This window comes from Poecilia mexicana, unplaced genomic scaffold (assembly GCF_051168715.1).
Source record: "Poecilia mexicana isolate PSO_F unplaced genomic scaffold, ASM5116871v1 scaffold_3, whole genome shotgun sequence".
Taxonomy (NCBI): domain Eukaryota; kingdom Metazoa; phylum Chordata; class Actinopteri; order Cyprinodontiformes; family Poeciliidae; genus Poecilia; species Poecilia mexicana.
The window spans coordinates 2,031,626-2,046,730 of record NW_028263372.1 but is presented as its reverse complement, the minus strand read 5'-3'; the positions used below and the strand labels follow the sequence as shown (position 1 = coordinate 2,046,730).

The window sequence follows — 15,105 nt, the reverse complement described above, 5'->3', positions numbered from 1 at the left end:
CCGCTGCAGCAGCTCCATCTGCCCCAATCCCAGCAGCATGACTACCCCTCATTAGAGGAAGGTGCACAAAACGTATATGTTTTTCCACCCTGGACCTTAGAAGAGGCCATTAAGGCTGTGAAAGGATTAGATGTTTTTCACCTGGGTGAATTTGGAGGTTTGGAAACCTCTGCCTTTTCCAACGGCCGGACGAAAGGACGCGGAAGAAGCAGAGGCAGAGGAGGTCACAATAGGCGACAACCCCAAAATAACACCCCACAAAATCCACAGCATTTAAATGGCTGTTGGACTTGTGGCAATACTGGCCACTGGTCAAGAAACTGCCTTTCAAAGAATGCTGCACGGGGCAACAGGAGGGATGATGGAGTGAGGAGACCACAAACTGGAGAAATCCTCAGCATGATCAGACTCTACCACACCCCAAAAAGACAAAGCACCAGAAATTGATGAAATGGTGGACACATGTGCAGCTTGTTACACGTTAAGTAAAAAATAAATAAATAAAAGAAATTGAATTCCTGTACAAAACCATTGCATGCAAAATAATATTTAATGTTACTAAAAATTAGGTTTAAGCCTCACAAGTCAGAAATAATTACTTTTAGGAAATACTGGTTTGGTTTTGTTTTGTTTTTTAGCGTTCCTACACTTTCAAAGACAAACCAGTTGAGAGACGTCTCACTGAAATAAAAAACATGGGAACAACTTCTTTGTATGCTAAAAGTGGAATTATGACTTTCCTGAAGGAGGAGAAGCTGAAAAATAAAATTAAATAATAAAATTATCCTCAGAGAACAATGTTTAATGTATTGTGTTGTAATCAGATTATCGCACCAACTTGGTGAAATGATCCTTTGGCTGTATAACTGGAGGGGTCAGAGGTCAGAGTAAGGTACCGACCTGGACATTATCCAGCCTCATGTCTCTCTTAGGCTTTGAGAGGAGGGCTGCCCGCTGACCTCACAGTCTGCAGCACTAAGATAAACAAATTTAGAGAAATCCATTGTTCTCTGGTGAGACGTGACTCAGATGAAGTTAACATAAACTTACATTCTACACTTTAAAATTTAATATTGTACAGGATAAAAGAGACTACAGCTTTTAACATGTTTCATGTTTATATGTGTTTGGATAAGGAAAGGATTTATGACTTCTTAAAATGTTGGGTAATTAGTGGCTAAAAACTATAAGATGAAAAGAAAGAAAAGTTATATGGAAAATGTTTGTAAAAAGAAAAAAAGACACAGAAAGCCGAACAAACCCTAATTGACTCTTATTTGCTTCTTTCCTTTTCCTCTGTCTGAGACTCGCTGCGGTGCGTCTGACCTCCGACCTCAACTCAAACCTGTCCTGCCGATCTGATGACGTCCCTCCTTCATCACCAGCCAATGACAGTTGATAAAGAAGCGAAAAAGGACAGGATGATTTCTACCACCTGGACACTAAAGGCACTAAAATGTCCGCTGATCCTGATTCCTGGACATCTGGGAACTGCTATGCAGCAAACTACTGTATGGAGTCCTACTGAACGTTTGGACTGGAACTATATCTCCGTGTTTGACTGCAACTGAAGTTTTACAACCTCCGCTGGTTTACTCTCTGGCATCAGCGTGGAGAAGAAAAATACTGTGCTTCAGTGATTCAGAGACGAAGACAGCAAACTGAACTGTTTTTCGCTTGTTTCATTGGTGGACAACCTGGACATTCAGTAAGGGACGGTCTAGACAACTTATACATAATCCAACACCAGAGCCAGTTGGATTGACAGGGAGCTGGAGGAGAGACGGAGGGAGGACCAGCTGCAGCGATGCCAGCAGCAGGAGGGGGAAGCGAGACAGAAAAGAGAAATGCGAGATAAGTTATGCACACACCGCTGTGATAAAGAATGTGCTCACTAATCCTGTTTGCATATAGGAATGATCTACCCAGAAAAGAACATTTTAAAGGTTTTTTAGGTACAATGTTAGATAAAATCGTTCATTTTGTACCCGTTAACTCAGTCCTTAACAGAAGGACCAGTGATCCTCTTAGGGCCCACGAGCCATAAGCCGGTTGGGAAACTGTGAAGGAAAAAACTATAATGACTAAAAGCTAAGAAAAAAAAAACTGATAGCGTGATACGGCTAAATTACACCAACTAAAAATTATTACAGATTCAAAGCTAATAATGATTTTCAAATGTTTTATTTTATTTTATTTTTATTTTTTCCTTTAAAAGAGATACTAGTTTGGAACTAAATGAAACATCTCTAAGTGTTGAAAACAATTGATATTGCAGTGTTGAAATATTATGAAATATTTAGTTGAATTTAACTGAAAGATTTAACTTAGAGTTTAATCCTATACAGAATCTACAAATCGATTGTTTTTGTGGGATTTTTCATATTGGAATGAATGACAATTATTATGAGAAGAGAGAAATGTTACTACATAATTGAGTAACGGATGAAACTATTGACCATTTAATTTAAAATATAAAAAACTTACGTTGTTAACTTGTCTGAAATGCAAGGTTAAGTGAAAGTCTGAGATTTTAAGCAACTTGGTAGATATAAATGGCTACTAAAATTGATGATTGTGAATAAAAGCAACATTTTCTAGATTTCAGTCTAAAACATTTTAATCTAGATTTGATAGTCTATAAATTCAAATCCTCTAATTTAAGATTTTTCTGATTTGGTTTAAATTAAAGATGGTCATTTTTATTTTAGAGAAATTAAATAGAAATGTTGAAAGTTGCTGAGTTTAACAAAGAAAAACCAAAAGATAAACCTAAAATATCTTCTATAAACCTATGAGTTCACCTGAATTAAATATTAATCCTCCCAAAGACTTTATTTGAAGCTTAAGTGATTGTGACACATGGGCAATGCCATGTGTAAAAAGGGGGGGAAAGGGAAAATGGTGAGGTAATACTATATAGGTAATACTATATAACTACTAAATTCTTACATAAAAATTTTTTGTTATGAACTTTTGAGTTAACAAATACTGTTAGATGATGATTGATGCTTTTTCTAAATGGGTTGAAATAGTTACAGCAAAACATGCAGAAGCTTTGACGGTAGCTAAGGCTATCTGCAAAACTATTATCCCAACACATGGTATTCTACAGACTGTTTATAGTGAGAATGGACCACATTTTGTAAACCAAGTGATACAAAACATGGCTACTCACTTGGGAATGACATTGAAAAACCATTGTGCCTATCACCCACAGAGTGCAGGGTTGGTGGAAAGAACAAATGGTTTTGTGAAAAGCAAATTAAGAAAATGCATGGCAGACACTGGCCGGCCCTGGCCAGAATGTCTAGACTTGGTGAAGCTCTATATGAGAATCACCCCAACAGCTGATGGTCTAACACCTTTTGAAATAATTCATGGGAGAGCTTACAGATTGCCTCTGTTTGCTCCAGACATACAAAAAGCTGATGAAGAACAGACATTAGCAGATTATATGATCAGGACTCTTAAACTGAAGGAAGTGTCCAGTGCGAATTTACTGCCTTCTGATTCTCTTCCTGTACAGGAGGCCGCTCTTATTGAGCCAGGTGACTGGGTCTACATAAAGGTCATCAAACAAAAGAACTGGGCGAGTCCACGGTGGGAAGGACCGTTCCAGGTCCTGATGACCACACCAACAGCTGTAAAGATTGCTGAAAGACCCAGCTGGATACATCTCAGTCACTGCAAGCTGCAGAGAGTGTTGGACCCCTAATCCGGAGTGGCGGGGAAGTTCTGGCTACACAGGGGTTCCATTTTTTAGGGTGGTTCGTCTCAACGCCAGTGAAGAAACTCGACAGATCCTCACTCTTTAGTTTGGGGGTTCTGACATCTCTGCGCGCCGAGCAGCAATGGGGACTCCATATGCCAGATGGATCTTCTACTGCGCTGTGACTGCAGCATGTCAGATGTCTGGAAGAGGAAGTGACCTCACTTTCCACCCACATGACTACAGCACCAACCTGTGGTGGCAGCTGATGAACAGGACTGCTCACGAGCAGAACGAGGTGAACTACTATGTGTGTGCGCAGTTACCAATTGCCACAAACAACTCAGGTCTGCACCCAGGGAACATCACTGATGACAAACAGATGTGTCTCTATGGCCTGAGCACACAACCACGACTCAGCGTCCCCACGCCAAAGGGATGCAAGTGGTGCAAAAAGGATTATTCTGTTCTACTTTGGACAGGAGATGCCGCGAAAGGACTTTTTGGATCTATGAACTGTTCATTTAAGGCTGACGTACTTCCGTTTCCACCGTTTCCACAAGCCGCATGGAAAATACCAGAGACCATTTCTTTAGCAGGAGCTAAACCCGGGTCTCTGAAGAGCTGCGTTTTCAACAACGGACATGTTTCTCTTGGGATGTTACCTTGGAACCTGTGTAGCAGAGTTTACACCTACTGCGAACCAACACAGGATTTCATCGACTGCACAGCCTGCAGAGTCGTCAAAGGACGACTCCACACTGCAAAGTCTGGAAAGACAACCCAGACTGTGACAACCTGCTTCAGGAGAGGAGTTTCAACATCACGCATAAGACAAAGAGGAGACAGGAGACAACACTGTGCAGCGCCATAGTGCCAGGAGATTATGGCTCACGGATGTTGGCAGATTGGTACTTCATATGCGGGAATGAAGCGTACATGTTCTTGCCGAAAAATTGGGGAGGACTGTGTGCTGTGGTTCCTTTAATCAACCCAATTGCGTTCATCAGGAAAGCATAAAATGATCTACGCACCCGCTCCAAACGAACAGTTATGCCAGAGGTCAAAAGATGGGGAGGCCTCACAACACATACTGGAGTTCCATGGGAATTCAGGATTTGGAACGGTGGAGAAAAATTCATGCAAAACCTGTTTCCGTGGGTCGGAGTAGGTGAGATTCGATGCCACGTTGAGATCAACAGATACGGATTACTGCGACTAATCAACATCACATACCAGCTGGCCAGTGGCACCATGAAAGAACTGACTGAACTGAGAAACATGGTTATGCAAAATCGTGTTGTTCTGGACTTCCTCACTGCCCCTCAGGGAGGGGTCTGCAAAATCATTGGCCCAGCCTGCTGTACTTTTGTGCCTGATGAAACAGGAACTGGAGGAACTATTTCTGATGCTCTATATATAGAGCTGGAAGACCTAAAAAAAAATATGTGGAGAGTGGAACACGCGGCTCACCCTCTTTTGATTTGTTTTCATGGCTCACATCTGGACCATGGTGGACTTTACTGTTAAAGCTTGTGACACCTATTCTGATTGTTTTAGTTCTGTTCTGTCTTTTTATGGGTTGCATTATTCCTTGTCTACGAAATATGATGTTTAAAACAATTAACACAACTGTTGTCAAATATCAGCTAGCAAAGGTATCCTATGAGACAACTGAAGATGACTTGTTTCAAGTTTCTGACGATTTTCTGAACAATGATGACTTGCTGTAATCAATAAACAGATGAATTCATTTGCTGAATGACTCCTACACCGAAAATGTGAAAACAAGTGGTGTTAGAGATGAGAAAACTGCATTTGATTTTTTGCTGTTTCTTTTATTTTTCATTTATTTCATTATATTCCATTTATTCATTGTGTATTTTCTGTGTTTACATTAGAAGAAAAAGAAGAAAAAAAATCTTGCATTTATTGGTTCTTTTCTTTTCTATGCTTGGCTTTTGAATGAAGTTTACACACATAGTAAAATGATAAAAAGGGGGGAATGTTAGGGATTTTTTGGTATTATCATTTTGTTATTACTTTAGTTCATATTCAGTCTAATGTTAATCAATAGTTAATCAACATTCAGTATTATTGTGATTTTCAGTTTAAATTGTTCTCTTCCTTATGTGTGTATAAACTGACCTGGAGGTCACGACTGTCTGTTCATCTTCATGTGAGACAGTTATTTCTGTGTTTCTCAGACCTTAAATTCTTATCAACCGGAATACCTCCTAACTTAGGTTGTCTTATGTTTATCTTCCCACTTCTTTGTTGACAGTTTGACCGAGATTTGAACCGGGCTCAGACCGTAGATCAGATATCAAACCTGGAACTGGGTTGCTAGTTGTTTGGGTTAAATGTTTTACGACCTCTGTTGTTTTTCCTGAACAGCCACAGGGAGCACCCTGTGGCTGTTCTGCTTTGACAATAAAACAGGGGCTCACGCGGAAGCAGACCAGAACGCTCTGTGAACGGCTCGGAGGAGCAGTTTGCTGAGACTTCTCCTTTTGCAAAAGCTTGGTCATAAAATTCATATACGTTGTCTGTGGTTCTTTTATGTAGGTTCGAAAGGAAAAATACCCATCATTATTTGGTGCCGAAAACCGGGATCTCCCCGCTGTCAGGCAGAGGCAGACGCGCTGAATCCATGCACGGCCAGAGTCAACTGGACCTGGAAAGAAAGACCCAGGGAGCAAAATTCTTCGCTTCCTCACCACCTGATTTGCCTTGTTTACTTCTGCTACTGATTGATCTGAGACACAACTAAAACTTTGTAACATTCTGTAGTTTGTAAATGTGTGACCTTGATTTCAACTCTATATGCCTCACGGGTCATTTTGACCCGAAGACCACCTTTGTACCTTTTTTTGTACAGCTTACATGAAAATGTGAATAAAAGCAACATTTAACTTTTTCTATTGTTTAGGCTAGCGGTTCTCAACGTGGGCGGTACCGCCCCCCAGGGTGCGTTCAGAGTACGGCAGGGGGCGCTGGCGGACATTTTTACAAACGGGGGGCGCTAGGATGCCTTTGGGGGGCGTTTGGTCGAAGGTAGACTTTAGACTTTAAATGCACAACAATGCCAGTTTAGACTTTGAGCAACTTGGTAAAACTGTATTGTGTAACATTAAACCATGCTTGGCTGCAACAATATACATGGCAGCTCTTCTTCTATTCAGTGTTTGTTAGCTTCTGTTAGCTTCTTGGCACAGCTCCGTTCTCCTGCTACTAGTAGCTAAAATCACGATACCCTCACTGTGTATCCCTCTGAAAAATTAACCCATTTAAATAAAGAAATCCCTCCATAGTGATACCACAATAGAGAGCGTTCATTTTATAGCGATAACACCGGAGCTGTAAGTGGTCCTGTATGAAACTGGGTTGATAGAACAACACAGCACTTTTAAATTGCAATAATCAGAATACCGAAATTGTTTCCGTTGTTTTAAAAGGTTTATGTCAGTCTGCCTTTTCCCTATCGATACGCTTCCCGACCGCCCTGCACCTTAGGGGGTTAAAAAAAAAAAAAGATGCGCACATTGCGCAAAACTCTGAAACAAAAGAAGCGGGACATAAAACGGAGCGACGAACGAGATGTGAATTATGGCATAAAAACAGAGAATCCAACGCTGAACAGTGAAAAATCAACACATGATGTGAAACACATGATGATTAGGCGGCGCAGCAGGTGATGAGTGAAGATTACTGATGATGAGCGTCAATAAATGATAAATCTAGCAACAAGAAAGAACTAAAGTGGACATAACAATAAACCAAGAGAGGATAATTACTAATCAAAGGAAACTAAATGGAAATGAATGAAGAACAAAATGCAAGAATAAACTAAGAAACTAAAGTAAATACAGAGGAATAAACTGGTATGGCAAGACCTTTCGATCAATAATTAATACAGAGGACTGTATGGCAAGAATAAACACACTATTTCCAGATAAAAAGTAAAATAATATTGTTGAAGGGCCATGGGTTTGTTGAGACCACATCTAGTACTGAGAATAAATATATCTTACAGATCATAACAGTAAATAACATCACTTATTCATGTTTTTAATTAGATTTGATTAAGGACCAGCTTTGTTCTTTGTAATTTCTGTCCAGTAAAACTATTAATCTATAAATCAATAGAGAGGTCTATATAAAGATATAATCCATGTTTCTGTCTCATATTTCTATGGCATTAAAGGACCTGGAACTTTTGTTTTTCCACTGAAAGCTCTGGATTGCACACTAAATGCCATGTGGGTGAAGTTTTATGGATGATGCTCTGATGTCTCATTCTCCTGAAGGCAGCACAGAGCTGCACCACCAGAAACTGACAAACACTGAAGAGAAGAAGAGCTATGATTAATGTAGTTACGGTTCTATCCATGTTTTAATGTTGCAGAGCTCAGTCGTTTTGTTTTGCAAATAGATCAAAGTTTAAACTGGCATGTTGAACATCTTTTATCTGATCATTTTGTGGAATATTTAACAACTAGAAAATGGCACAAAATAAGAATATTTTTTCCACTCTGATTGGCTGCTGTTAGGCCTACCAATTTTAACTTGAATGTTCATTGCATTCATTGGAATTTTAGTAGACGCCTGTGAAAATAATTTCCATTCCCATGAGTTTTTTGTTCTCTGGGAAATTATTTTTGATGATAAATACAGAAACAAGCATAAAAATCAAAACATCTACAATAGTGATAGTAATATTAATGATAAAAGTGCAAAGTAGCCTGCAAATTTTTTGGTGGGGGGCGGTGAGGGACCTGGATAAAGGCTAAGGGGGCGCTGGCCCAAAAAAGATTGAGAAACACTGGTTTAGGCCAATCTAGGAAAAGTCTTAAAATTTCAAGTTAAAAAAATAACATTTAGTGGATTTTTTTTTGGGGGGGGGGGGTTAACACAGTGGCGGGTCATTTTGACCCGAGGACAACAAGAGGGTTAAGCTTCCTTTCCAAGTGACTTTAAAAGTTGGACGAAGCGCAGCTGAATTTACATGTCACCAAATCTTATGATTCACGTAGCAGGATTCTATTACTGATATAGATAGACAGCATCTCCCACTCAGACAAAACTACTGCGCATGTCTTGAAGTGCCGTGTGCAAGTGAAAGGGGGAGGCGATTGGTGACAACAGACACACGTAATTAGTAAGTCACGTTATTGCTTGGATTTCACAGAACAACTAAGTCCCAGATACACGAAAATTGTACTTAAGTACTTCCCACCACTGCCTATGAGCATGCACTACCGAGAGCAGCGGAGTGAAACAGACACACACATTATGATTCTTTCTCTAACAACTACACAGTTTAACTACATTTTGAGGAAACATTTCTGTTAGGCTGACCACTAACCTGATTTGACAACTGAGCGAGGGAGGGGGAAAGATCCTGGAGGGGGAATCTCAGGGGCAGCCATGGCTCCAGATGAGTTTAACAGGGGGGGCATCAGCTTTTTTGGGGGGCGGGGAGAGGGCAAAAGGAATCTATGTAGCAATAATAATATTACTCAAGTAAAAGAAAACAGTACAGTGCTGTAAAATTACCCTTAAAAGTAATTTTTTCCCAAAAAAAGTTACTCAAGTGAATGTAACAAGTACTACCCACTTTTGAACATAGACAACACCAGTAGCCTACAGCCTACTTGTTAACAAGCTTTAGGTGCTGAATTACTATCAGCTAATCATCTTTTAGCTAACATTAACTGCATCCAACAGCATTAATGAACTCAGTCAGTTAGTTTGAGGGAAAAACTGTCCAAAGTTAAGTTCTTTGTGTTTTGCTGGTTTGCTGCCATGATTCAAACACACACCTGTGCAGCTTTGCACAGCAACATCAGGTCTCCTTCGCTGCCACACAGGTGTAAACCAGGCTAGAGCATATTAGCTCTCATGTTGCGTTTAAAGGCGACTCAGAAAAACAAGTTATGATGTGTTAACAACGGATTAAACAGTTTTAACTCTTGTATGTCGAAATGGGGTCCAACTGACACCACACATGTAAAACTTGTATCATTTTCCATAGTCCTCTACGTTTGCCTCAGTCCTCGCACGCATAAGGGTTAACTGCTGAAAAAAGTGACAGAAGGCACAGATATGGGAAGTGCGGAAGCCCCTACTGTATCAAATCGATATAGGAATAACAGAGAGTTGGCCACTTTAAGGTAAAAACAACAAACAGCTTCCAGTCCGGGGGGGGGGGGGCACGACTAACTCTGTGGGCGGGCAATGCCCCTCAATGCCCGCCCATGCTGCCGGGCCTGATGAGGGTGGTGGGGCTCTTGCTGTCCCAACAATATGCTGCCCTGGGCCGTTGCCAATGTCACCCATATCACCCATATCAAAAACCGCCATTTACTTGTAGTTCATGCTTATTCAAACCACACTTATATGTTCCCACAAAACTTGACAACAAAACTTTTTTGTATTTTGAAGACTTCTTTTAGCACCCTGAGGTTTGCTCTGAGGGAGGACTTGCTTAACATCCTGACCATGTTGTCAGCTGCTTTGAATATTCTCAGATAAAGGTTCTCACAAGGAGTCCTAATCTTTTCATGGCTGTATGCCTCATATTTAAAATTTCCTTAAAGGAGGCATTTTGTCAGTTTTTGCCAGATGCTTTTGTTTAATTACTTTTGTTATAAATCTTGAATTTTTTTCTTACTGAAATGTTATTTTTCACGATACTTGCCGTCTTGACTACTATCCATGTGCTCTGAGGATTGTTCAGATACTTTAATGATGATGTACTCTACATGATCCTCAATACAATCATTGCAAGTCATAGAAAAGAGAATGCTGAATATGAGGGAGAAATAAAGCCTAGATATTTGCTCTTTTAGAAATACATATTACTTTTTCTGATTCATTGATTCTTTGCCATCCTACTTCAATTATCTTTTGATACTACTCAGTTTGCCAAATTAGTGACTGACTTTCCACAGTAGAATGTTACATGTTACAAAGCAGCACCAGATCACCATTTCCATTTCCCCAAATCCTGGATAGAAAGAAGCAGTACATGTCCTGTATCTCCTTTAGCCTTTGCTCCAATAGACACCAAGTCACAGTGAAGACAAATATGTCCTCCCCCTCTTATTGGGAAACTTGTTGCTTTGCATTTATGTTGGAAAAAGGCCTATGAACATCTCCAGACAGAGATTCTGCTCTAATATTGAGTTGCTGTGTAGTGTATGTCCACAGGATTCATCCTTTGCCCACTGTTTTTTTCTTAATCATGTCCAAACTATTTTAACTGGACCTCTGTGCTCCTCAGTCAGCAATGACAGATGGGGAGAAGACGCTGGATTCCAGGTGCTTTCATTCGCCTGTTGCCTATTACTCCGGTAATAGACTGAATATTCAACTGCATGTAGATATGTGCAAGTTATTTCAGAGGGGACTGATGAATTATATTAGAGGGGACTGATGAATTATATCTGTGCAGCCCACAAATGACACAAACCGAACACTGCTTGAGTGTAACACCAGATGAACCCCATCAGTTGAGGCACAACTCAGAGTTGTCCACAAGCAGGATCTGCAGATAATCGTTTCAGTAGAAATCATGACAATCTATTTCGATATACAGTACTGTTACAATTAATAGTTTCTGGCAATGATGATATCATCATTATAATGGTTCCTGAATGTAATTATTATAATCAATATAATTAATGATTGAGTATGAGAACGAGTACTTAAGTTTAGGTACTCATGATACCAAGTAATTGCTACTTATATAATACACAATAACTTTTGAAAACAAATTAATTTTATTTATAACAGGGTGCCCCTGTTTCTTTATAAGCCTACAGTCCTACCAACTATATTAATAAATCATAAATAGAGCAATACAGATTGTTTAGTCTTAAAATGCTTTATCAAATTACTCGTTAAAAGACTTTTTGATAGAGTTCAAAGGTGGAGGGTGGAGATTCTCAGTTTCAGGTGACGTGTCTGAGATTTCCACTTGACCCGCCTTACAACTGTGGGAGGGTTAAAACTCCACTTATTCATTTTTAGCTAGCTTCACTGTATATAAAGAGCGCCAAGCTGCCAAATAGACAAAAGTAAACTTACCAATAGCGGAGTTTAGGAAGGACATGGCACAGACTCACACAGATTTGGGTTATGGGCAGGATGTTTTGACACAAATAACTTTTTTTCTTTAACTTAAAGGAATATTTCAAGACATGCACATTATTTCAGGTGGCTAAAATATTTGGTTCACCCCTCATAACTTTGGCAAATAAAAAGCAAATATTACCAAATTCACAAGATTTGTTGTTGACGAGACGAATAATCACAGTTAAAGAGTTTGTGAAAAAATAATTTGCTCCTACACTCTTAGAAATGGCTGTAAATTTACGGTGGAATTCCAGCAGTAACATACTGTTATTCCAAAATACGGTAGGATATTGTCAATTTGATGTCTTCTTCTGCTGTCACAATCAAGACTGATGACTGGCAGTAAACTACTGTAAAATAATTGTACAATATAGTTTTTTCCCCAGGAAAGACATTTTACTTGTATTTGCATCTTAGAGAACCAGCATTTAAAGACAATATTAAACGGAAAGAAAAAAAAATACTTTCCATAATAAATGTTTTAGGGTAGGGGCCCCCAAACTTTTTCCTGTGAGGGCCACATAACTGTTCCCTTTTCTGGTCGGGGGCCGGTCTTAGTTTTTCGAGAAAGAAACTTAGAAAACTTTTGTTGCGGGGGGGAGTGAAACTGTGGACCGGGGGGCTGGATTATTGCCGACGACATATTCGCGTTTGTAGATAGATTTTTACCTAGAATGCAAATGGAAAAAAACGGTGAGCGAAACGGTGACTGGTACTGACTAGTATACGTATATTCCATTGAGGGAAACTAAGTTTCATATCTGCTCAAGAGCCCCCCTGGTGGTTGAAAAAAAAACACTGAATGCTCTCTGGTGTTGTTCAGGGGGCCGGGCCAAATGAGGAGGCGGGCCTTAGCTTGGGGACCCCTGTTTTAGGGAATGAATCGAAATCTACAGAGCATAATCAAAAATGTTAGAATACCAGTGCTGGTGTTGTTTGTTAAAAATACAATGTTAATTAAACACTTGTTTAGTCAAATTCAAAGATAGGTTTGTCAGTTTCCCTAAAGAGATGGTGTTTGCTAAAGAGTTGCCCCCACAATCGCAACGTATCTGTGACGTCACGTGTTTGCCCGGGAGACAGCAGTATGGCGTCTTGTCTGGAGCTTATCAAGGTAAGTTCCCCAAAGCTATTAAAACTTTGGTCTTTATGTTGTCTTTTTAATGTTCTCTCTTTAATGCATTTATGTAATGTAATGGTGATGTATTGTCTGAATGTTTGTAACTCCCTGGCGGACATTATACCACAATATATGCTGCGTTTATACTGTTATGTATTCTGTATTTCAGTAAAGATCTATTAAAAAAAAAAAGAAGGTAAGTTCCATGTTAAAATCATCATGTGATTCTTGAGAATAGAGACAAAATGGGTTTTAATTTTCCCCTTTTTTAATTATTTCTCAACTTTATGTATGCAAATATGACAAATAATGTTTTGGAAATGTAAATATGCTAAGGTGCAGGCTCCCAGTTGCAAATTTTTTTAAATTACATTTTTAATAGACCTTACCCAGAACTTTGTCATCACCATCTGACAAAAATAAATATAAAATGATTTTTAAAATACCCTATTAGTGATATTTTTACTCATTTTACAGACAAATGCTTCTCAAGAAATAAAATAAATATTATTTAAAACAAAAAACAAGAAAAAGTCCATCTGACGGAGTTGTCAGTGCATGACGGAGCTGACCCAGAACTGAAGGTGGTGACAAACTAGTGAGTAAAATTAAAAACTTGATACATGTGAGCAATTTATGTAAAATACATTAAAATTAATTAATTGCACATTTAAGTGAGATTTGTCAACAATTTCACTGAAAGAGTCACAAAAACTGATGGAGTTGACATCTGACGGAGTTGACGAAATGCCAAACTACCTCAATTTATATGATGTTATTCTGAAGGAGGCCATATTGTAGCTCATCAGGTCCATGAAATCCTTACATTATACCAAACTTAAGCTTTTGTTTCACAAAATTTCATCACAGTTTTGAAAATTGTCACTTATGGAGTTGACACATCATGGTTGTGACAAGCAACTTAAGAATAAAACAGAAAAAGAAACTAAAGAATAACATAAGCTAACCAGAGCTAACTAGCCCCCCTAGCAAAGGAAAAGAAAGGAAGAGGTCGTGGGGTCCTCAGAAGTTCTGGTGCCCCCCAATAATGCCTGATTTTTTTTTTTTTTTTTAAACATTCTTTTCATGTCAGACGGTGTTGACAAAAACTAGGGACAAATGTCAACGGAGTTGGAAAATATCTACAAATTATTTTTAATTCAATTTATTGATACTTTTATAATTATTTATATACTTAATTGTCATAATGTATAATTTTTGTATTTCTTTAATTGTTTTAAACTATTGAGTCCTGCTCCTGGACGAGGGATTTTACAGGCATCATCCACCGACTACAATGTTTGAAATAAAAAAATATTCAGCAAACACCAGGAAAACATACATTGTTGTGCTCACGTGACCCAGGTTAGTTTAGTCAGATATTTGAAAAAATTACATTTTGTGTATATTTTATTCAGATTTTGTGCTTTATCCATAGGACCTGTTTTGTCCCTATTCTCAAGAATCACTGGTTTTTGATTTTGATTATTTTTAATGAATGCATTAACTTTCTGTTTGCGCAACAGTATCAACTTATGCTTGACGTAAGTTTATTAGTTTGAATATCGCGGTACGACTGTTCAGTACAGGGGTGCTCAAGTCCAGTCCTTGAGAGCTGCTATCCTGCAACTTTCAGATGCTTTCCCTGCTCCAATTAACACACCTGAATCAAATGAAAAGCTGGTTAGCAGGTCCGTTCGGAGCTGATCCTGGTCTGTTGGAGTAAAGATGCATCGAAAAGTTGCAGGACCTCTCGAGGACTTGACGTGAGCACCCTTGGTTATTATTTTTGTTAGCAGCTAAAGCTAGCCAAACAGGTGTAGCACGGGGTGTCGGGTGGTTAAACAAACATTAAAACCGTCAGAAAGGCAGTTTGAGTTAACATTATTTAGCTGCGGAGTCGTTTTCTTGAAGTTTTCGGCTATAGATGGCATAATGGGGAGAGTGGCTGTGCTGGACCGGTGGTTTGATCTATGCGAGCAAAGCTAAGCCAAAATGTTTTTGTCTCTATAAATAATAATCATAAATAATGACATTGGCTGCCTCTTTTTTCTTCATTAGTACTTCATGATGGTGACTGAAGCGTGTTATGATGACTTCAACACATTTCTTCCGACAGGTTGGTAGAAGA

General features: G+C 39.1%; 1 pseudogene; it reads left to right on the top strand.

The window, feature by feature from the left end:
* The first annotated feature begins 3,293 nt into the window (after nt 1-3,293).
* On the top strand, nt 3,294-5,445 carry LOC148160085 (uncharacterized; annotated as a pseudogene).
* The last annotated feature ends 9,660 nt before the right edge of the window (nt 5,446-15,105 follow it).